Below are 24,239 nucleotides of genomic sequence, written 5' to 3'. Positions count from 1 at the left end.
AGGGAAATAGATTCAATTAGTGTAATGACCCAACCATTCCCAGTCTCTGTTTAAACCTAAGTTAATTGTATCTAATTTGCATATTAATTCGAGTTCAGCAGTCTCTCTTTGGAGTCTGTTTTTGAAGTTTTTTTGGTTGCAAAATTGCCACCTTCAAGTCAGTCACTGAGTGGTTAGAGAGGTTGAAGTGTTCTCCCACTGGTTTTTGAATGTTATGATTCCTGATGTCAGATTTGTGTCCATTTATTCTTTTGCGTAGAGACTGTCCTGTTTGGCCAATGTACATGGCAGAGGGGCATTGCTGGCACATGATGGCATATATCACGTTGGTAGATGTGCAGTTGAATGAGCCCCTGATTGCGTGGCTAATGTGATTAGGTCCTATGATGGTGTCACTTGAATAGATATGTGGACAGAGCTGGCATCGGGCTTTGTTACAAGGATAGGTTCTTGGGTTAGTGTTTATGTTGTATGGTGTGTGGTTGCTGGTGAGTATTTGCTTCAGGTTGGGGGGCTGTCTGTAAGCGAGGACTTGCTTGTCTCCCAAGATCTGTGAGAGTGAGGGATCATCTTTCAGGATAGGTTGTAGATCTTTGATGATGCGCTGGAGAGGTTTTAGTTGGGGGCTGTCGGTGATGGCTAGTGGCGTTCTGTTGTTTTTTTGTTGGGCCTGTCCTGTAGTAGGTGGCTTCTGGGTACTCTTCTGGCTCTGTCAATCTGTGTTTTCACTTCAGCAGGTGGGTATTGTAGTTTTAAGAATGCTTGATAGAGATCTTGTAGGTGTTTATCTCTGTCTGAGGGATTGGAGCAAATTTTAAAATATACCAGTAACTTTCAGCTACAGCAAATCACCTGGCTGCCAGTTTTGAACAACCAAACACCAGGGTGAGTAGAAGAGCATAGGTAGGCAAACTGCGCATCAGAGAGGCTTTGAAAACCAGTTTCATGACTGGCCAGGCTACAGTGTGACAGGTGTGTGTGTGTGTGTTTCTCCTTGATGCAAACCCGCCCCCTTTGAGGGTTTTTTTTTTTAAACTCCCTGTAAACCAACCACTCTTCCCCCTTCGATCACAGCTGGCAAAGGAAATAGTGACTTTATTTTGAAACAATTCTTTCTTTCTTTCTTATTATTATCATAAAATAATAATAATTTTTTTTTAAAAAGGGAGATAACTGATAAGGTATCCCGGGTGGGGTGAGGGAGGAGGGGATATGGGAAGGCAAGGCCACATTTCTTATTGTAGCCACACTACAAATCAAAACTGTTTGGCAGCCTTGGGCTATCCTCTGGAGTGCAGTAGCTGGGTGCCCGGAGCCTCCGCAACCCGCATTTTTGGGCATCTGGGTGAGGAGGATATGGAACTTGGGGAGGAGGGCAGGTGGTTGTACAGTGGCTGCAGTGGCGGTCTGTGCTCTCGTTGGCTTTCCTGCAGCTCCACCAGACACCTGAGCATGTCCGTTTGCTCCCCCATTAGCCTCACCATTGCATCCTGCCTCTTATTGTGCTCACTTTATTATTTCCTGGACTCTGCCACTGAATGCCTCCATGCATTCAGCTGTGCCCTATCAGTGCGGGAGGACTGCATGAGCTCGGAAAACACGTCATCGCAAGTGCGTTTTTTTTTCCGCCTTCTAATCTGTGATAACCTCAGGGACGGTGATGATAAGGGGAGCATAGAAACATTTGCACCTGCGGGGGGATAAAAAGGGAGAGTAAAATTTAAGATGATACATTTCTGAGAACAAATCAAGCAATACACCTAATTCCTGGATCCTGTCTGCATGCTAATCAAGGCATAGGGCCAAATGAATCCACGGACTTCAATGAAATTACAATAGGGATGTATGTGGGCCACTGCAGCATTCATTTCCCCCCATAATATAACTTTGTTTCCACCAACCTCTGTTGTATCAAAATAATGACCACTAGGGTATTTTCTTCTTTGTAGGCCCTCCTTTATAGGCTTTTCTTTAGGTACATGTAGACTTTTTTGCATAATCAGGAAACCTCAAGGTATCAATCAACCTTTTTTCCTTCTGTTTGTGTCTAGAAGGGTTACCAACATTATATACTTAGTATTATTTCTTTGGATTGTATCTTTATTAGAACACTTTTGGAGGAAGTGCAATGGTCTTAAAGTTTTTTTTCAGTTTGGATAAGCATCCAAAATTAGCATGCTCAGCTGAACCGTTAAACTCTGAGGGTATGTCTTCATTAGCAATGTTAAAGCGTTGCTGCAGCAGCACTTTAATGTGGCTTTGTAGTTGTGGCACCTCCATGAGAGGAGTAGCTGCCAGTGCTGGTGCACTTGTCTACACTGCCACTTTACAGCGCCAAAACTTCACACCCCTGAGCAAGAAAGTTTCAGCGCTGTAAAGTGGCAGTGTAGAGAGGACCTAAGCTCCTGACACTCTGCTAGTGACTGAAGGTCATATAACTTGAGAATTTAAACAATTAGCAGAAAAGTGAAGCTGAACCACATTTAGTGGAAAAGGGCACTGTAAAAGCTATAAAAGAAACTGGATTTTCAATATAGAGAACTATTGATCCTTGGGTTGGAAAAGTAACATCCATTTGGTTTTAGTGCCAAATGCTTTCTTCTTAGATATTATTTCAACACAAGGGTCAGTAACTTTTCAGTACAAACCTTCCTTCCAGTAAGAATTAGATAACAGGGTTGAGATTTCAGCATTTTATACCTTTGTGAACTACATAAATCTGGGCAGCCAGCTGCTCACAAACCCTTTTTTAGCACACTCAACCTGGGTGAACAGGTGTGTGGTGATCTATCCGCACATGCAAACACCTGTGCACCTATGCAGTTGTGGGGGTTGTACATGCAAAAGGCAGTGCATGCAGATATTCAGGCAAAACGGAGGCTAATTGAAAATTTGGCCTAAATTCTTGATTGTCTTTTCCAGAAATAGTTTAAAACCCACTTGTCAGAGAGGCTTGTTGCTTCATTTAAATATGCACAAAATGATTTTTTGTATATGCCCATGCGTACTTTATATTGTATACCTTTTGTACAGAGGATATATGTAAATACCTTAATAAAACCTCTCTCTGAACAATTAATGTGGGACTGAAACTGTCAGACTTGTTTCCTTTCATATAATATGGCTTGAAAACTACCTTCTGCACCTTTTCCTTCAGCAGTTTTTAAATGGGTAATTATTTTTAAGATTTAAGGTTGGCTAACCCCTAGACTGTAATTTCCTTGACAATGCCACCTACTTGTCTATTGAGACATGGAATATTAAAGCAAAATGACATTATTTAAAATCTCATGTGGAGGTTGTGCTTTGGTAGAATTCTGCATGTACTCAGGTTGGAAGATTGCAGTCATCTGTGCCCAAATTTTTCATGGCTTTAGATTGTTTATTACTTTGAATTGTTGGGAATCAAGGATTTTTTTTATTCTCTAATCAAAATTGAAAAGCTTTTTATGAAAGCTTCAGATTGTCATTACTTTTTCAGACTAATATTTTTGTACTAGATGCAGTTGTAAGGAGATATTGCCAATGATTCCTTTAAAAGCTCTGTAAATACACCTAAGTTAAAAACAAATGAGGGTTTTCATTGTTTAGAATCTGTCAGTACTTGTCAAATAAGCAGAATTCTTCTGTCTAAGTGAGGTGGTACAGCTGCTATTTTCTCAGATCATAATTCACCAGCAACTGAAATCTAGAAATTATGTGTTTTGGTTTTGGACCTCAGGAGCTATATTTTGGCAGTTGCAATTGCAACAAAACCCCATCAGATAAATAAAGGTTAACTAGAATGCTCTGGTTTCTTTTCTTATTCCACTATAAAGTGTTTTGGAAGGCTGAGGGAGGCAGTTATGCCGTACTGCAAATGAGAAATGGTACTGCTTTGGTAGGTTTATTTTCATAGTGTGTATACATTATAACTGAGTATTTTTTTGCCATTTTTGCTCTTCTAAACTATTACCTTAATTTACTATATGCAGGTAGATCATGTAAGTTGTAGAAGGTATTTAGAAATACAATCTACATATGGACAATCATTTTAAATGTTGAATGCTTTTGCATATTCTGGAATACAATTTTATGTCTTTCCATAACTGAGATAACGGAGAAGCTATTATTTGCAGTCGAGGAAAAAAATGTTATCTAGCTAAACTCATGTGTAATATTTGGAAATGCCAGATGATTCAAGAGAAGTTAGTCTCAAATGGTCAAATGTGCTTTGACTCACTCTTATGCTGGATGTTTCATATAGAGAGAGGTTCTATTCTGGAAAACTCTTTATTACATTAAAAAAGCTCTATTCAAAGATGGCTGTATGGCTGTAAAACCAAGAACTCAAAAGATGAGAAATGCCAGAATTACAGTTGATCAGTGCCTCATTCAGTTAACAGGACTGATTGCGTTCTGCAAATCAGTCAGGGCTGCATAGTGGCTGAGGCTGTTTAAGATGCTCATCTGCTGCAGAATTTGAAGGTTGTGTAGTGAATGAGACACAGGCAATTGCAGGAAGAGAAGTGATGAACTTGTGGTTGAGGCAATTGACTCATCCTGGAGAACTGGATTCTATCCATGTAGTTAGGTTGCACAAGGTGACTGAGTTAAGAAGCAGTCCTAATTCTAGCATTTCCTAACTGTTGAGTGCTTGAGTTTGTAAGTACTGTGTTCATAACCTGGTTTGCTTTTAAAAACATAGGAAATCAGATAAACATCTCACACAAAATTTTATCCTGTGGAACCAGATTGACTCCATGCGGGTTGTCAACAGGGTTGGAAACTTTAGGTCCACAGCACAGACCTGTCTGTGACACTGGCAGACCAAGTGCCAGCTTATGTCACAGTCCCCATATCTCGACTGAACACTGACAAATACATAGCTGAAATCAGTCTGGCTCACCTGTGTGTCAGTATTGTTAAAATAGGTATTAGAATTAAAAGAATGTGTTAAGACTTTGCTGAATGCTTCTGAGTTGTCACATGCATTAAACCCTCTTAGAGTAGCTGTATCCCATATTGGATGCTAATATTTCAGTGGTTGTATCCAGAGTCTCTGTAGTGTATAAATTACCAGACAGAAGAGAGACATTAATTACATCAACACCAGATGGACTTTGTGGGACATTAAAGAGGACAAAACATGGTTTTTGTTGTGCTCTCTCTCTTCTTCACCCCAAAGATGAGTCATATAAGTGGATTCCTCCCATCAGCTGAGTTTGCAGCTCAGAATGCATAGCAGGAGGGGGATAAAAAACCCTAACAAGAAATAACAGATTATCTTTATGCTGCTTGGACTTGGGGGGGCACGAGGCACAAGTGTTTTCTAGGCATAAGCAAGAGAGCCTCAGCTGCTTAGTCTGGGTTAGCCCTAAAGGACATATAGAGCTTGCTTATCCTAGAAGTGTCTATTACCTTTTGAAACTTAAGATTGTAACTTATTTGTGTGTGTGTATGCGTATATATCTATCTTTACCTGCTCTAACTTTGTAAATAAATTACATTTCCTTTTCCTATTTAATATATCTTTATATAGTTGTTTATAGGATTGGCTACAAGCATGTCTTTGGTGTGAGATCTAGGGTGGACTTGACTTGGGTTAAGTGACTTTGGCACTGGGAGTAATCTGAATATGCTGTGATCCTTGGTGTAAGGGACCATCTATCACAAAGGTATGCTGACCTGGCTGTCAAGATAGTTTCTTAGGGTACGCTGATCTGTCTTTGACTCCATGATTAGACTGTTATAGTGCTTGAGAAGTTTATGCTTGAGAATTGGCTGGTGAAATTTAAGTATAGAATTCATAGCCAATTTGGGGTTTTTGCTCTGGTTCCTAACAGTCTGCCCTGAAGTTGGTGTTAATGCCTTTGAGTCACTGCAGGCCAGAGGTGAAAGTAAGCTGGTCCGGCCCGGTACAGCGTACCGGCAAGAGCCAGTATGCCGTGCTGGACTGCACCAGCTTCCACGACGGGGATTTAAAGGGCTCTGGGCTCCCCACCGCAGCGGGAAGCCCAGAGCCCTTTGAATCCTGCCCGTGGCTCGGGCAGCTGGGCTGGAGCTGGATTTAAAGGGCTCTGGGCTGCCGCGGCTGCAGGCAGCCCAGAGCCCTTTAAATCCCGCCCCCGGCAGCCGGAGCTGCGGTGGGAATTTAAAGGGTCCGGAGCTCCACGGTGGCAGGAGCCCCTGGTTCTTTAATTTGCCTCGGAGCCCCAGGGGCTCCCAGCCACCTCTGCAGCTGAGAACCCCTGGTTGATTTAAAGGCCCTGGGGCTCCCAGCCACAGCCGGTGCCCCAGGGCCGTTAAATCTTGAGAGGCCACGGCTCTTCCAGTTGAGGCCACGCCTCTTCTGGTTGAGGCCACGCCCCCTCAGGACTCTGGCAGTACCGTAAGTCCTGTAAGTTACTTTCACCCCTGCTGCAGGCAGAGTTATGCTATCATGTGATGAAGTCATGGGTAGAAGTAGTAAGCATGTACATTTCCTAGCTATATACTAGACAGTAGAGAAATGTTAGAAAGGAACACAGAATTCTTGAGTCGTAAGTTCTGGAGGAGATGGTGGTAATGGGTTAGACCTTTCAACCCTCATCCCCTCAACAGAAGGAGGATTGGACCAAGACTTAAATTCCCATATATTTCCTGAAGCCCCCCACATCCTCCCCCAGCATGCTATAAAACCTCCAGGGCTCAGCGAGGGAGGGGCAGGCTCCGGGCTTCAACTGCTGGTTTGGTGGGGGGAGCTCAGGGCTTCTGCTCTGCAGGGAGGCAGGACTCTGGGCTTCAGCTATGGGGAGGGGATTCTCAGGGCCTTAGGACCATGGGAAAGGGGTATGCTGGGGCTTGGCGCTTCAGCCGCATTGGGTGCACCAGGGCTCCCTGTGAGTTTGAAAATATATTTTATCAGAGCTCCATTCCAGACAGCTCTGGTTGAATTTAAGCCCTGGATTGGACTCAATATAAGAGAAGAGGAGGATTAGGAAATGTATCCGTAGTGTGACCAGGGGTTGCTATCTTCTTGTCTGTGTTTCTAATTTAGCTCTTGCCCTAACATCTGATACAGTGGTTCAGAAACAGCCAATGAATTAACAAACTATCCTCTGCAACGTGATAATAATTAAAGTTATGAGAGTGAGCTAAATGTCTCATTATATTTGATTTAAACAGTAATGGGGTTATCAATTTCCGGTGTGGAATAAAAGAATAGCCTGCAACCCAATCCTGAAACATTAAAAGATCAATAGCTCCCGGGGAGAGGAATTAGAAAAAGGCAGGGACAATTGTACAGTAACTGTTAAGGAGAGAGAGATTAGCAGCCCAACACTGTAGCCTAACAGGAACTCAGCAGCAAGTAACCATCAAATAAACAGATTATTGGTAGGGCCTAACACTGGGGAAATCTTTCTTTGTGAAATCTGAGAACAGCAGAAAGCCACCTGGATTTGGCTTTCATTGTATATGTCAAGTATGGCCAGGTTTACCAGTTCTTGATAATGTCAGCAAGCCTGGGCCAAGTTTCATGCAAACCTGGACTGAACTATCTTTTCAAGAGAAAACCAGGAGAAATTCTTTTGAGGGTGAAAGAGGGGGAAGGGCAGAGAACAAAGGAGGTAGTTAAAATTTGGCTTGGAGGGAGGGGAATGGAACTTTTATTTATTTATTTATTTAAGCAAAGCCTCTGACATACTGGCTGGGTTGGGTGGGAAGGGGAGGAAGATGGGCATGGGCAAAGTGGGCTCCATAGCAATTCAAAAAGGCAGCACCTGACTTAATAATGATCTACCTAGAGCTAGCTAGCAGTTGCTAGTGTGGTGAATTTAAATAAGAGTTTTGAGCAGAAAAGGGTGAGGAGCAGGCTCTCTGTGTTATAAACTAATGTAGGAATAAGTATATAAGTATTTGCCTTTCCTTCACAGCATAGAAAAGCCATTTACAGAACATATTAGCAGTATATTACAAACACAAAGTCCCTACTCTAAGGGGCATACAATCCAAGTCCTAATCAGTGCGCTGTAAGTGGGTGCATCTCTGCTGGATAGATCACTGTTGATACAGGAATTTGTCTGTTGAAGCTCATTGCAGGATTAGGGACCTATCCTTTATTTGTGTAAGTAATCCTCTGGGATAACATGCATGGTAAGGGATACTCAAATGCGTAAGGGTTGCAGGATCAGGCCCTAATTCATTCTACTAGTGTGTTGCATGTGTACAGCTCAAATGCAAAATCAGTACAGTCTGTTGAAATCAGCATTGTAATGCCTATATGTGTTTCATGGAGGGATATGAAAGAGTTCCAGCTGCAGAACAAGTGGTAGGCAATTCTGAGTAGAGGGGGAAACCATGAAAGAATCTAGGGAGCAGAGAGGGAGGCAGGAGAGCAGACAAAGGAGAGGCATGAGGCATTATAATCACTTACGATTCAATTGTGAGCTATATGCTTCCTTTGCATGGGCTAGCTATATCACCGGTCTGGGTGGTAGGGTGGGAAGAGCAGCCTCAATAGGACTGCTACTCTTCCTCCTGGATAGGCTGGCAGTTGAGTCCAAAACCTTGGTTCTACTCCCACCCCACCACCCGCTAGTGCAGTTGAGCCAGCACAGAGGGGAAAGTAATCTGCCCAGGTATAGAGCTGGTGCTGATTACGGTACTTCCACCCACTTGGAGAAAACAGTGGAAAACCAGGGACATGATTGTACCAGACAGTTTGGTTCCTGATCTGCTTCAAAGGCTGCACAACTATGTGCTGCCACTTGCTCAGGGCTTGTGGCAAAGATACAGTTAAGCTCATAATTTTATTTAATACATTTTGACTATTATAGAATATTAACAAAATCCTTTAGAAATGTACCTCTATAAATTATGCAGGAAGCAAACATGTCGTCATGCTCCCTCATCTTGTTCAAATCCTAGATAAAATGCAGATATTAACGAGCCATGAAAAACCTTTATTGTACATGGCTAATAACTGCTTTATTAATCTCAGGAAAGAAAAATGTTTTGTTCTTGGCTGCAAAGAATTTTTTAAAGGGTGGAAAAAAATCCAAGCCACTCAACGCCTCTCAGGTTATGAAAATTTGAGCAATGTCACATTTTAATACTCTAATTTTACCTTGCAATATTATTTCAGGGTTGTCTTTTATAAGCTGTATCATGCTGGAAACCAGAATCTAAATATATCAGATAACTTAATGGAAACCTTGCTGATATTATGCCATCCCTTCAGCAAGCAAGCTTACTGGTGATAACACCCCCAAGCAATTTCTGGTTGCTAGGATTGTTGAGAGAATTTTTATTCCAGGAAATCATCGGAAAGAACATTTAAAAATTTAGGGATTAATTCCAAACCCACTGAAGTCAGTGGAAAGACTCCCTTTGACTTCAGTGCGTTGAATCAGGCCCTTACAGTGCCCCATTCTGCAAACTGTTAGATCTTCAAGAGCTCCTTCCAGGCTTAGAATGTCTGGCCACATACATACACAGACGCGTCCTGAAAAAAACAATGGTATCAATTTCTGACTGTTGAGGTGCCTGGTAGAATTAATAACACATGGCTGACATGATACAGCCTAACAGTAATTTCACAGCTGTTAACGATGCATCATTCATGACAGGCAGTAATAGAGAGATGTGCCACGATACCCTGCAACAGCCCCCAGGTCAATCCCTTAGTGTGAAACCATCCAGGTGTTAGTAATACCTGGAGTGTGTCTCAAAAGCCTTGACTGTAAAAATATGTACCTATCTTTAGCTGTTCAGCACTTTGCTGTTTTCCTGTTTTTATAAAAAAAAAAAAAGCCAAAATGTGCCAGAGTGATGATAAGACTGCTGCTAAGTTTCCAAGCTTCTTCACTTTGTCATGTAACTTCCATTAAAATCAGTGAGGTTCATATTGGTAAAACCCAGAAGACCAACAGTGTTTGTGTGTATATGTGTGGAAATGCCGGCTTTTACATGTGTAAATGTGTGTGCAGAAATTTTGAGGGTGCACCTTTGCATATTTACTCAGATAAAACACTTAAAAAGTAGCCTATTTTATTTATTATATGTATATTTTATAGGTGAGGAAAAACAAATCTGAATGAAGGGGAGTTGGTGTATTTTTGTCTCATTCTAACTCACAAAAACCCCTCATACTGCTTTTAAACACACTTCAGATTTTTTCTTCTTCCATTCTCTTTTGCAGTGTAGCTTGCATGTGAGAGAGACAACAGATCTTGGCCATTGCTGCCACTTTTTGCATGGCTCTGATGGCACAAAAGGCTAGTTGAGTTGGCCTAATCAGTCCACTGAGGTTTCCCCTACTTTCGGGGAAGCCTTTATTTCTGTAGTAGAGCCTTTTGTAATTCGCCTTTATCACCCCTTCCTTCATTGCCCCAATTTAGTTGTGTGGCTGGGGAAACCGGACATGCTGAAATGCTGCTGCTTTCTGGTGATTTTCCCAGCTGGCCTTGCAGCCCCATAAGGGATTGTTCATCTCTGTGCATTAGTTTTCCCCATCTGTAAATCTGGATAGTATCTGCCTATATCATAGGAGTGTTGTGGTGTAAATAATACTTTTAAAATGTGTGAAGATAACAGGTAGCACTTTTTACTGTAACTTATATCATATTTTATCCTCTCACAGTATATTTGACACTGAGCTGAGCAAAAAGCATCAGGGACAATATTTTGCTTTCTTTCCTCCTTTTCTCTCACCTCACATTAAATTTAAAGTATAGTATTTGAATGTTGGGGCCACAAAGAGAATCAATATAATCTGACCCATATCCGTTTATAAAGAGACTATTTACAATAGAAAGGAATTTAAACCCTATTTACGTTAATTTCCATGTCCCTTTTTTGGAGGAAAACATTTATCTTGGGTATCGTTAGGTGACATCATTTTAAAGCCACTAAATGTGATCATAGGCAACTCAAGAGTTGTCACTCTGATCATGAAATGTAAGAACATGTCATTTTGGGCTTCTCACAGACACTGCAATTAATTTTTAAAAATATATATTCTAGTGCCCTTTAAGGGTGAGAGAGAGAATACTATCTGAATCTTCATGAGTTCTTGGCTAGAAATCTTTGGAAATCTATATTTTTAACAGAGGCAATTTTTACAGAAGGTTGGCAAGAAAGAGTGGTTGCTGCCTCTTTATGCCTCCAAGTAAGATGAAAGTTGCAATTTCATTTCCTTTGGTAGAGGTGAACGCTGAAACTATTGTGGAGGAGGCTCTCAAAACCAGCATAAGGGCTTGATGCTTTTTTAATGTGCATGTCAGACTCAGATCAGTCTTCTTGGTTTCAGTATGCAGAAGGGATATGCTACCTCTGACTCCAGCCCAACAAGGAGGTTATACTCTTGTTTAGACATAGCACAGAGAATCTTTAAGCATTAAGTATGTTTGTCACTTGGCAAGTGTAATAAATTAAATCTTGAATTGAGACATGATTGAACCTTGTACACATTTAAGGGCAGATATTGTTTTCTAATGGCCAAAACACAAGGAGCATTGGCCTGCTAAACCCAGGGTTGTGAGTTCAGTCCTTGAGGGGGCCACTTAGGGATCTGGGGCAAAAATTGGTCCTGCTAGTGAAGGCAGGGAGCTGGACTCGATGACCTTTCAAGGTCCCTTCCAGTTCTAGGAGATTAGTATATCTCCAGTTATTACCTTTACCTAGATTATGTATTCCTGGTTTTGCCACACACTTTGTTACTGGGGTAATTTGCTTAAATTTTCTGGGGCCTTTTTCCCCATCTGCAAAATGGGAATACTACTTTGCAATCTTTTTGTGAAAAAGCATTTTAAGTTGAGAGTACTATTATTATATTCCGTATGCCATCCAATAATTTTTTTGCCTATGTTTGTATCCTACTTGTTCTTGAGTTATTGGGAAGGCACAAAATGAGGTGGATTTAGGAGAGAAGAGACACCTTTTTTTAAATGCTATCTGATTATTCTTCTGGTTACAATCCTAAATATATCCCCTATTAACTCACTTAACAGGCTCTTCTTTTATTAGCATCAGACGCTGGCAGTATTTTGCTGATTTTTATAATGGGGGAGGGGTGTCTATCAATTAGCATATTTATTTCTTTATCAGAAAGGGTGCTGTTGAATGCTGATGTGTATCATACAGTTCATGTATCACTTTAAGTGATAGTGACATATCCAGAGTACAGTACAGACTAATGAGTAGCTGTGTCACTCCTGCCCTCTAACCTGGGGTGCCCTTTACACTGCTTTGCTGCTGTAGCCTCCAGCCTGGATACCTTACAGACAGCCTCCAGCATGCAAGTCACTCCCAGCTATGATTGTAAGTGTGTTGCAACCAATCAACCACACCTTGGCTCTTACCAGCCTTGGTTATATTGCAGGGTGACCCCAACACACACTCAGTCCTAGATTTTTCCTTAAGGAAATGTATATCCTGTACTACCCAGCCCTCTCCTGGACAGTACAAATGTATATAAAGTCCGTCATTTGAATATTAGAAATGATAATCACACATCTTGTTACTCCAAATGGCATTTCCCAGACACTTGGATTTAAAGACAATGGATTAGGTAAATCAATAAAACAAGTTTATTAATTACAGAGAGATTTTAATTGAGTACAAGTAATGAAGCATAAAAGTCAGAAATGATTATAAGAAAAATAAAGATAAAATGCAGCTGGTGCCTAATTTAACAAACTATGCTAAATTCAAGGCAAAGTTTTTCTCACTACATGGTCTCAGCAGTCTTAGGCCAGGACCCCTTCTCCAGTTCAGTGGCAGCTTTCTTTGTTCCTTCTGGTGTAGTGAATGATGGAAAGAGAGAAAAGAGAAGGGGTACCTGAGGGTGTCTTCCCCTTCTTTTTATAGTCCTGTCTCCACTTTGAGAAGCATTTCCAGCTGGGAACAAGGCAACAGGCAGGCTGTGTGGAAGGGAACTTCCCCTTGCTGTTTCTTTTCTAAGATGTGGATTTTATGCCCCTGCCCCCTTTCCTTCCAAAGAATGCCCACGTAGCAAGTAATGGTCCATCAGCCTTGTTTACACCTAGCTGAGGTGTCAGATTGCCCTTTGTCTCTGAGGAACTGGTTTGGCCAGTCCCCAGATGTCTTTGGAAAACATACTTTTAGTCATGATCTCAGTTTTATAACTTCACATAACGCTGCTATGTGCATTTTGCCATCATCAACAAATTATGAGCTTTTAAATGATATCTCACAAGGCACACTTTGTACAAAGGTTATTACAGTAGCATGAAGGATGTGGACACGGGTGCGTTCTGTCACAAATCTTATACTAGCAGTTTAAGTGAAATTCACCACCCAGTAATCTGAAGGAAGTGATTCTATATGCCATGTTTGTTGGCTAGAGCTCTGATGGTGAGAGATAAGAATAGAGCTATGACCATTGCAAGTCTTTCATTGCTTCACTGTGTGACTTTTGGATGTGTATGAGTCTACTCATCCGTTAAATGGACATATACGGGTGGTGATATTTATTTGTATTACAATACGACCTAGGGGCTGAAACCAATCATTGTCCTAGGCACTATACACATAGATGGTCCCTAGGCTGAATAGTTTATTTTCTGAACTGACACGGAAAAAAGGGGTGAGTGAAAGAGAACATTCAAACCAAAAAGTAAGAATTGAGGCAAAGAGAGATTAAGTGACTTTGCCAAGATAACATAAGAAGTCTGTGGCAGACCTGAGAATTCAACTCAAGTTTCTTCTTCTAGTGATTGCTTATGTCAATTCCAAGTAGGGGTGTGTGCATGCACTGTATGCACAATCGTTGGAAGGTTTTTCCCCTAGTGGTACCAGTCAGGTTGGCCCCCTGGAAAGGCACCTTCATGGCCGCATATATGTGGTCATTGGAGCTGCGATCTCTCTCTCTCTCTCGGGTTTGCAGGTGCTTCCCTAGTGGTCTTCTTTCTTGTCTATCTGTAAATAGTTATATATAGCTCTAGTTGTAGTTTAGTATGTCAGTTTACTTTGGGGGTCCCTCCCTAACTTTTTCCCCAGGACTGGGGCATGCCTCTGTCTCAGGGCTTCAGGTCATGTGGGTCATGCCTTAAGCCCATGCCCAGAGGGAACCCACACCATTCCCATCTCAAGTGCCTGGGTGAAAGTCACCAGCCAACAGGTACAAAATCTGCAGGTGCTTTACCTCCAGAACTAAAAAGGAGTGGGATTCTTGGCTGAAAGTCCTCTTCATGAAGTTAGCTCTTCGCCCCCAGGCAGTGTCGGACCTGGCACTGGGAACTTCGATGTGCAGTGTCCCAACCTCGGTGTGGGAGGCTTCAGCGCTGAGGAAGGACTCATCTAAGGAGCCTTGGCACTGAGAACCAGCTCCAGTGTGTGGTGCCGTTCTCAGTCCCCAGTGCGCACAAGAAGAAAAGAGCTGATGGGGGTGCTCCCCTACCAAGCCTTTGGAGTGTGCGGGCACTAGTGGGATGCATCCTGTGCATTGGGACACCCAGCCTCAGGCATACCTATGCCAACACTGTTGACTTTGGCCTTGTGGGGAGGTCTGATGAGTCCAGTCCTGGTGGACTCCCTGGTGTGGGAAGAACTGGAGGAAGATCTCCATCTTCCTTCCACGCTGGACACATTCAAGGCAGCAAGAGACCTGATTGCTATGATGGCACAGTCTCCTATCATAGAATATCAGGGTTGGAAGGGACCTCAGGAGGTCATCTAGTCCAACCCCCTGCTCAAAGCAGGACTAATCCCCAGACAGATTTTTGCCCCAGATCCCTAATTGGCCCCCTCAAGGATTGAACTCACAACCCTGGGTTTAGCAGGCCAGTGCTCAAACCACTGAGCTATCCCTCCCCCCACCAAAAAGAGAGATGGGAGGGAAAGAGCAGCAGCTTGGAGAATGTGAGCATCGATCCCACTACCTCTCGCACGCTAAGCGAATGCATCCGAAGATGCCCATGAAAGCTTATGCGCAAATAAATTTGTTAGTCTCTAAGGTGCCACAAGCACTCCTGTTCTTTTTGCGGATACAGACTAACACGGCTGCTACTCTGAAACCTAATATTTGAGCTAATTCCCCATGTACCCGCGTACTGGCAGTGGTAGCAATGCTTGTCCGCCAAAGGGATAAGCCCACTATGATGGGGCACCATTCCCTGGCCCCGTCTGTGTCCACTCCGCCGTGGTTGGGCTCGGACTTTTCTTTGGAGTTGGAGGTGGACTCCTACATGTGTCGCTGCAGCCAGTACCACTCCTGGCACCGATCCTGTAATGTCCTGGCCCCCTCAGTGGCAGGGGCCAACTCAGTGGCCCTTTTTGGACATGATGGGCCTATCACCAGGCCCAAGTGTCAGGGTCCGGGGCCATGTCAGTGGCCATGGAGCTCCATCGGCCTCCTCAGTCACCCAAGAACCCTTTTGAGGTTGGGATGCACAGACTCAGGCTGACGAACCGACAAGACAAGGCACTGGAACGAGCGCCGGCTCTGTAGCCACCACCGCAGCACCGGGTACCACAGCAACCACTGCAATGCAAGGGACGACACCCAGGCAGCCCCCTGTGAGCCAGAGGGTCAAGAAGACCACATGCCACCAAAGAGGTCATCCTCTTCCTCCCTTGATGAGGCAGTGGCAGGGACATCCACCACATTCCCTGCTATGGACCATCTTAGGAGGGTGTCCCAAAACCTTAATTTTCAGGCAGAGGAGGTCACAGAGGACACGGACCCAATGCTGGATATTTTGGCCTCTGAAGGGCCATCAAACTCATTAAAACTATCCAAAACACTACCAAGGTATTGTGGCACACTCCTGCCTCTATCCTGCCAACAACCAAGGGGGTAAAACGGAGATACTTTGTGCTGTCCAAAGGGTACGAGCACCTCTTTACCCACCCCCAGTCTGGCACCCTGGTGATGGAGGTCGCTAACCATAAGGAGTGGCAGGGGCAACCGGGGCCCATGCCTAAATCCAAGGAATCCAACCAAGAAGCTGGACCTCTTTGGTCGAAAAGTATACTCCACCAGGGAGGCTCCAGCTTCAAATAGCTAACCAGCATGCGGTCCTAAGCCACTACGCTTATAATTCCTGGAATGCTTTGGTGAAGTTCCAGGAATTGCTCCCAGTGGACTCACGCTCCAAATTTGCAGCAGTGGTACCCTTCCACTCCAATCCTCAGTCCTCTTTATACTGGACTATTTACTCTACTTAAAGCAACGGGGGCTGGCGGTCTCATCAATTAAGGTGAACCTGGTTGCTATTTCTGCTTTCCACCAAGGTGCGGCAGGGCGGTCAGTATTTGCTAACCCCATAGTTAGACACTTCCTTAAGGGCCTAGACAGACTATACCCACAGGTGTGGCAACCGATCCCCATGTGGGGCCTCAACCTCATCCCCTCTAGGCTCATGGAACCCCCCCCCCCTTCAAGCCTCTAGAAACCTGCTCTTTGCTCTACCTCTATTGCAAGGTGGCTTTCCTAGTCGTCATAACTTCAGCCAGAAAGGTGTCTGAGCTCAAAGCATTAACTTCTGAGCCGCCTTGTATAGTTTTCTATAAGGACAAGGTGCACACCCAGCCTTTCTCCCCAAAGTAGTTTTGCAGTTCCATGTGAATCAGGACATTTTCCTGACAGTGTTTTTCTCAAAACCGCATGCCATTCAGGACATCTGCAGGGCGGCGACATGGTCGTCTGTCCATGCCTTTACAGTGCACTACACCATCACACAGCCGGCTAGGGATGATGCTGCATTTGGAAGAGCAGTGCTTCAGTCTGCAACTTGGTGAACTCTCACCCCTCCTCCCGGGAACTGCTTGGGAGTCGCCTACTTGGAATTGACATAAGCAATCACTCAAAGAAAGAACAATTACCTACGTTTGGTCACTATTGTTCTTCGAGATGTATTGCTCTTGTCCTTTCCAAGACCCACTCACCTCCCCTCTGTTGGCATATCCAGCAAGAAGGAATTGAAGAGGCAGAGGGTTTGCAGGGACCTATATACACAGCCACGAAGGCACCACTCCAGAGGGCTCCACAGCTGACCTGATGGGTACAGCTAGGGGAAAAACCTTCTGACGATTGTGCATGCGGTGCGCATTCACATACTTGAATGGACATAAGCAACACATCTAGAAGAACAGTTACGAAAGGTAGGTAACTGTTTTTTCCTGAGTCCTGGTCCAGTGTCTTAACCATAAAACCTTATGTTCTTCCTAGAGAGTTAGGTCCTGATTCTGGAAAGAGTTGAGCCTTGATGGGCAGTTACTTCCATTTGGAACTATAGGTGGGTGTAATCCTTTGCAGACTGGGTCTTAATGATTGTAAAATGCTTGAAAATATTTGTTCCATATAAAGGCATATATATAATTATGCTATAATATAATAGTATTCATTATGGTATTTTTTATTAACAATGTAATTCTGTGTTCTTTTTGCCTTAATAAAATAAACAAATATATTTGAGAAACAATGTTAATAACATTCTTCCTCTTGGCAACCATGCCTATTTTTAACCAAAGAGTGGAAATTTGTTAAGAGCAAATATAATTTCCCAATCATGAACACTTACATAAGGCATAAGCAGTGCAGAATCCTTTTTTCATTCAGTTTTTTTAATTAGTCATCTGGCCAGGCAGCAGAGACTTTCTTTAATTGAATTTTAATAAAAAGCATTGGTGGGAGCACACCAAAATCATCTTTTTATTTCTTGGGAAGATTACCCAAATCTTATCACCTATTGGGGAAACTTCTCTTAGTCAACAGAGCTAATGTATTTCTAGGAAATCTGTGCCTTGTTTGTCATTTTTAGTAGGAAGGCTGCACTAGCTGCTGGCTGTAAAATTAATCCAGATGAACTCTCTGTCTTAGCCTTAAAGATCTCTTGAACAGTTTCCATATTTGGAAAAAGCCTATAGAAGGATGCACAAAAGGCATCCTCCTTTCCCTTTCGATCTATTACACAGGCAGCATCAGTTCGGAATGTTTTTAATGGAAGTCCAAGAATTGCCTGGTGGTGGGAGAGCTCAGTTTCTTCTTTTCCCCTCCTTCAGCAACAGTATGTCCTGCCACTCAACCACCTTCTTCTGTAGCTCCTCCCCGTTTCAGCCCATTCCTGCTTAAAGAAAACTATACTTTACTGCAGTCACTCCTAGCCCTGGGACTTTAGCTTCCAAGAGAGACACTATGTCCCTAAGGCCTGGTCTACACTGGGGACAGGGAGGGTGTCGATGTAAGATACGCAACTTCAGCTACGGGAATAGCTTAGCTGAAGTCAATGCATCTTATTTCGACTTACCTCCCGTCCTCACGGCGCGGGATTGACAGTCGCGGCTACCCCGTCGACTCCGCTTCTGCTGCTTGCCCTGGTGGAGTTCCGGAGCTGACGGGAGCACGTTCGAGGATCGATATATCGCGTCTAGATGAGACACGATATATTGATCCCTGATAGATCAATCGCTACCCGCTGATCCGGCGGGTAGTCTGGACGTACCCTAGGACTGGCTCTGTTGGCAGGACTATTTTCTTTGTCCTTCCACAGAGAGCCAAACAATGAATGCAGACTTTGTATACTCTTACTCCTCACAGAAGTTGAATGATTATATCCTAATGTAGTTTTTCCATGTGCCTGCTGCAAAGTTTTTTTCACATTTATCACAATTCCGAACACGGACTAGTTGTAGCTGATTATTCTTCACTCAGAGATGAGCAAACTCAGGAGAACTTGCTGTGAGAGTATTCCTCTCTGGGGCTGCTGCACATTAACACCTATAAGTAGATGTACATATCCCATCTTCGCTGTTTGCCTGCCTGTGTGATGAGTGAACCTTCAAATGGCCACAGGCTTGATTCATTGGTATTTCAGATTCTTATTTGAACCATCTGTCTCCAGAAGCCGGTTGAATGACCGTATTGTTTAGGATGTCCCATTTCTCCTGAGTTGGTCTCCTTTTCAGAAAGCCCATTTACCCTAATTCATGTTAAGCGTAATGGGATTAAAAAAGTTTGGAGGTGACAAGATCTCTCCTTCCATTACTCCTTCAAGATTAGCAGTTCTCCCAGGAAAGTATGGAGTGTTCATTTCCCTGTGGCAAATATTGTCTTTGCCATGTGTTTGAATGAAGTGATTAGGTACCGCTTTTAGTGTCTAACTTGGGCATCCAGATATGAAAATTGGGTTATTTGGAACTGAAAATGGTAGTTAATTATCTATCCATGAGGAATTTAGCCTTTTGCTCTCAGTAGTTCTGAAATGCATGAGCACAACAGAGTCTCAGCTCAATGCATTCTCATCAATGCTAGTAGTTACATAACTAAAGCCCAGCACATCAAGCTGAAAGTCTATTATGAAGACAAAGGGTTGTGCCCTTTCCATTGCTAGACAAAATGTATCTTTTATAGCAAAAAAGGCCATATTTTGTGAAATTTAATGAGTTATTTTGCTAGTAAAACATACATATTGTTATACAAGCAATTTTCTTGCAAAGTATGGTGTTGTATTTTAGACTTAAATTCAGTATCATATTATTTTTGTCCTTTCAGGAAACTGAAGCATTCTACTTAACTAGTGTTAGCATTATAGATTTTAAAATTCCAGTCCCAGTCTGGATTGAATGGTAACATATTTGGCAGCAGCTCTTATGATATTATTAATTGCATACTTAAGAAAAGTTATCCAGAGAACTGCTTTTTTTTTTTTAAATGAGTAAGTAAAATATAAGTGTTTGCATTTTTACCATCATAGTAGAAAAAAGTGTAGATTTTGCTCCTGGGCTGGGAAATTTTCATGGCAAATTTGCAAATCTGTATTATCTGTAAAGTACCTATGACAAAAGTATGCAGGTACAGTAAAATGATTACAATACTGAACACAGATTTGATTTACATACAAAATCATGTCCTGAATGAAAGCTTGCATGGCCTAAACAATCAATCAAAAAAAAATTGGGGGGGGAAGAACAGTCCAAATCCTGACTAATTATTAAAAACATTAAAGAGGATTTGACATTGACAAACTCAGGATTAGACACTTGGGAGCAAATGGGAGCTCCAGAGGTCAGGTGCGCGCACGCGCACACACACACACTGGTGTATTCTAGGCACTAACAGCCATGTTGGCTCAGTGAAACATCACTTCAGATGGGTTTTGTGGTTGGTTGCACAAAGTAGAAGTGAGTGCATGACCTGGTCCCTGAAATGCATTAATTTTAGGAGCCTGTGAGGGGGATTTCCATGAGTGATAAATGGCAGACAATTCCTGTTGGCTTCTTAACTAACATGCTTGCAAGTTTACACAGTGGGGTAGTTATGGTTTCATTAAGAGAGCCACAGTGCTGCACTGACAAAATGAAAAGAAGAAAAATACATGGGTCACCCTAGAGGTGGTGTTACTTTTCCTAGTATTCACAAGCCAATCTCATACTTTATGTGACTCACCATGTCTCAACCAAAGTAATTAGTAAGAACCTTAAGGGAACAGTCAGACCTATATCTTCCATATTACACTTGCAGACTATTGCTTTCCAACTGTCTGCTAATTTCAGCTGCTAGACTTAGGTATGGGAAAACATGGTTGCATGCATCTATTTGACTATCTGGGGTGTTTATGATCCACATTTTTATATGGCTTTTTAGTGGAATATGTTTGTATGTATTAAAAGCCTGGAATGCACTAAAAGCAAACACTGTTTTTCCCACCAGTCTGTTTCTCCCACCAGTTGCTTTCAAAACAATGATCTTTTGTCCTGTGTGAATGACTAAGGGCTTGTCTTCAAGGTGGGGTAATATGTTCTTTGGAGATGTGATTTCTAAAGTGCACTAATGTGTTGTGCATTAAATCATCTCTGTAGACCCTGGTGGTGTGTGCTAAAGTTCTGTAGGCCTACTGCATGTTAATATAATGCTGTTTCAAATACCACTATGTTAAAGTGCACCAGCAGGGTCTACTTGCACCAATGAATACACAATATATTAGTGCTCTTGAGAAATCACACCTCCTGTAGTTCAGCATTACGCCACTATGTAAACTAGCCCTAAATACAGCATGTCCCTTAGATGAATTAAGCCACACTTTAGTAACGGATCATGAACTCCTGCCTTGTACTGCTTTTAGCAAATGTCTTCTCAAGTTTCTAGCTACTTTTCTAGAACAGGAGAGACCCTGGGGTAATGCAGATAAATATCTAGAGCCTTACCAAATTCATGGCCATTAAAAATGTGTCACAGACTGTGAAATGTGGTCTCCCCCTGTGAAATCTGGTCTTTTTGTATGCTTTTACCTTACATTATACAGATTTCACTGGAGAGATCAGCCTTTCTCAAATTGGGAGTCCTGACCCAAAAGAAAGTTGAAGGGGGGTTGTAAGGTTATTTTAAGGGGCTTGTGGTGTTTCCACCCTTAGTTCTGTGCTGCTTTCAGAGCTGGGTGGCTGGAAAGCTGTTGCTCAGGTGCCCAGCTCTGAAGGCAGTGCCCCGCCAGCAGCCATGCAGAAGTAAGGTTGGCAATACCATGCCACCCTTACTTCTGTGCTGCTGCCTTCAGAGCTGAGCGGTTGGAGAATGACGGCTGCTGATTTGAGGACCCAGCTCTGCAGGCAACAGCACAGAAGTAAAAGTGGCAATACCATACCATACAATCCAGCTACCCAGCTCTGAAGTAAGGGTAGCAGTACCGCAACCCCCATACAAAAATCTTGTGACCCCCACCCCCAATTCCTTTTTGGATCATGACCCTTACAATTACACCACGATGAAATTTCAGATTTAAATAGCTGAAATCATGAAATTTATTATTTTTAAAATCCTGTGACCATGAAATTGACCAAAATGGACCTTAAATTTGGTAGGGCGCTAAGCATATCTCATACCCTGGAACTGTTATTTCAGCTAATACGTTTATTTTTAAAGACTGTTTAAATTAAAAACATTGATAAAGCTTTTTTCTGATATGTGAACAATTTAACTACAGTAGTTGCATAATGTTACTAAATGTTTTTCTTTGTTCAGACTTTCATACAAGTTGGCATATATCAGAATCACCTGCAGTGACATTAAATGGGAACTGTATGTGGAATGTATATTTGAAAAGAGGAACCATTAATGTATTAAAGAGGGTGCTTTTTCTTGTAAGCTACAACACTAAAAGATGCAGTGGTTCAGAAAGGGATTCTTTGGTTTGTCTCCCAGCCTGTAGAAGACTTGAAACTTCAAGGGGAGGAAATATTCAGAATGTTTCTTCTGGGAAATAAACTGCATTTTCTAGCACTTAGCTACATGTGTAGAAATATACACACTTTATTTGAGAAGTTCCAGGAGGGAGGGGGGTGGAACAATTTCACCTAGAGTATACAAAGTTCAATGTTGTTGTCTGGCGAACATCCCACTAAAGAACCTGGAAAACATCAGAAGTCTTGTTACTTAAGCTGGAATTTCTTCTGTTCCATAATCGTTAATGTATTCGGTATAGTATAGTGCATGCTATGTACCTACTTATCCTGTAAGGTACTCTGTATACTGTAGGGCCCAGATCCACATCCCTTATTTATCATGGATAGATACTGCAGGGTAGTAATCCCATCAGACCCAGTCATAATCTGAACATCTCGAACCATTTTCAGCTTGAATAGGACAGAGAGAGATGATGCTCCCTGTCTCTCCACTCCCATTCAGGAGTGTTTTTTATTTTAACCCTTTGAACCATAGTGGCAAAATTCAAAACCTCTTCCCATATACCTTTGGCCCTAGAGCATATCCATTACTGGCAAAATCCTGTTGATGTAAGTAATGGGATGTGACTAGGGGAGCATTAATTGGCCCAACATATGTGACACAATTTATTTCTCTCCCCATTTGACAAGGAAGCTTTATTTCTTTTGCAACCAAGTTGTTGCATTAAGATTTAAAAAGTAGGTTTTTTTGTTTAAAGTTTCATCTCTATCCATATACATTTCACTGTGGTTTGATACTTAGAAAGTTTAGGCTGTTAAAATACTATATTTTTATGCTTGTTTACTTATTGTTAATTGGAGAAAACTACGTTTTATTTTGTTTCTGGATCATGAATGAATCATTACATCCCATTTAAATTGGAGAACATGTAAATATTAGGAGACTGTTTTGAAAATTGTGCTTATAGAATTGTGTATTCAAAAATGCTTATGCAATTTAGATGCCTCATTCTTGTGTAGTTACTACAATTGTATTTGTATGCCAGATAGTTTTGGTTGCGCGGTTGTCATAAGCATACATATAACATACATATATAGGCTAACGTGCATACCAAATATTGGAACAATATAGTAGTCTAACACTAAGATAAGTTTCTATAGCATGTATGAGTAATTGATGCAACTGCTTTACCTATCTTCGTAAGAAATCTTACATAATATAAATCTAATTTCAGGTGAAGAAATTTTCAGAGACACTTATACAGAAGCAGCAAAGATTGAATGAAAACTTGAAACAGAAAGAACCAACTATACACGTCCTTTTCCAGGTATATTAATTTTGGTTTTATAATTGTGCCCTAACTTAAAGTTTGATGACCCAACCTTGGAAACAGTGTTAGTTTACTATTTCTTTGTTATAATCATAAAACTACTAGAAGAATTGCACTCTTGCTTTAGTCTTAAGTAAACAAAACAAAAACTGGCTAAGAACATATTCTAGCAGATAATCTGCACATTAACTATATATTAATTTCCATATTCCCTGTCCACCTGGCACTTTGTTCAGTTGAGTAATTATTTGTGTTTATGGTGGTATCAACCGAGATCAGAGCCACATTTCTCTAGGCACTATACATACATAGTAAAAGATAGTCGCTGCCCCTAAGAGTTTACAAAGGGTGGAAGAAAGTAAATGTTATCTGGTTTTACAGAGAGGTTAGTGTTTTGCCAGTTAGAGGGGATGTACCGTTTTGTTTTTTTAGAACGAATTAATATATAAGCATGGATGACTCTTATATTTCAGGTAGTATTCTTTAGTTTCTGTGATTTGTCATTTTTTGCCTATAAACATAATTTAGAAGCATGGGAAAATAGCACTTTGTGAAACCCATTAACACATATGGCAGGTGGATTAAGCAGAGGAATGTAGACGGGACTGAAGTTCATCACCATCACTCTGCAAACCCAGGAACTTGAGTCTGTGGTGTACACTCAGAGATGAAGATAGCTTCATGCCCTACAGAAAGGTGGATGTACGCCCAGGGTTGTTGCTAATGTACCATGACCGAGACCATCACCAAAGTTAGTGATCAGTTCAGTCATATAAGTGGGAACAAGACCTATTGTCTAACCCCTAC

The 24,239-nt window shown here is 42.0% G+C and overlaps 1 protein-coding gene across 3 annotated transcripts in view; it reads left to right on the top strand.

Moving 5' to 3' along the window:
* Positions 1-24,239, top strand: part of SMPD3 (sphingomyelin phosphodiesterase 3) — a 263,658-nt gene that overhangs the window by 86,464 nt on the left and 152,955 nt on the right. For all 3 annotated transcript variants that reach the window (XM_039502790.1, XM_039502788.1, XM_039502789.1), the window contains exon 2: positions 23,337-23,429. The gene's annotated coding sequence lies outside the window, so the exon portion shown is untranslated. The remainder of the gene's footprint in view (positions 1-23,336; positions 23,430-24,239) is intronic.

The sequence above is a fragment of the Mauremys reevesii genome, linkage group 16 (genome assembly GCF_016161935.1).
Source record: "Mauremys reevesii isolate NIE-2019 linkage group 16, ASM1616193v1, whole genome shotgun sequence".
Classification (NCBI taxonomy): Eukaryota; Metazoa; Chordata; order Testudines; family Geoemydidae; genus Mauremys; species Mauremys reevesii.
This window is presented reverse-complemented; position numbering and strand designations above follow the sequence as displayed.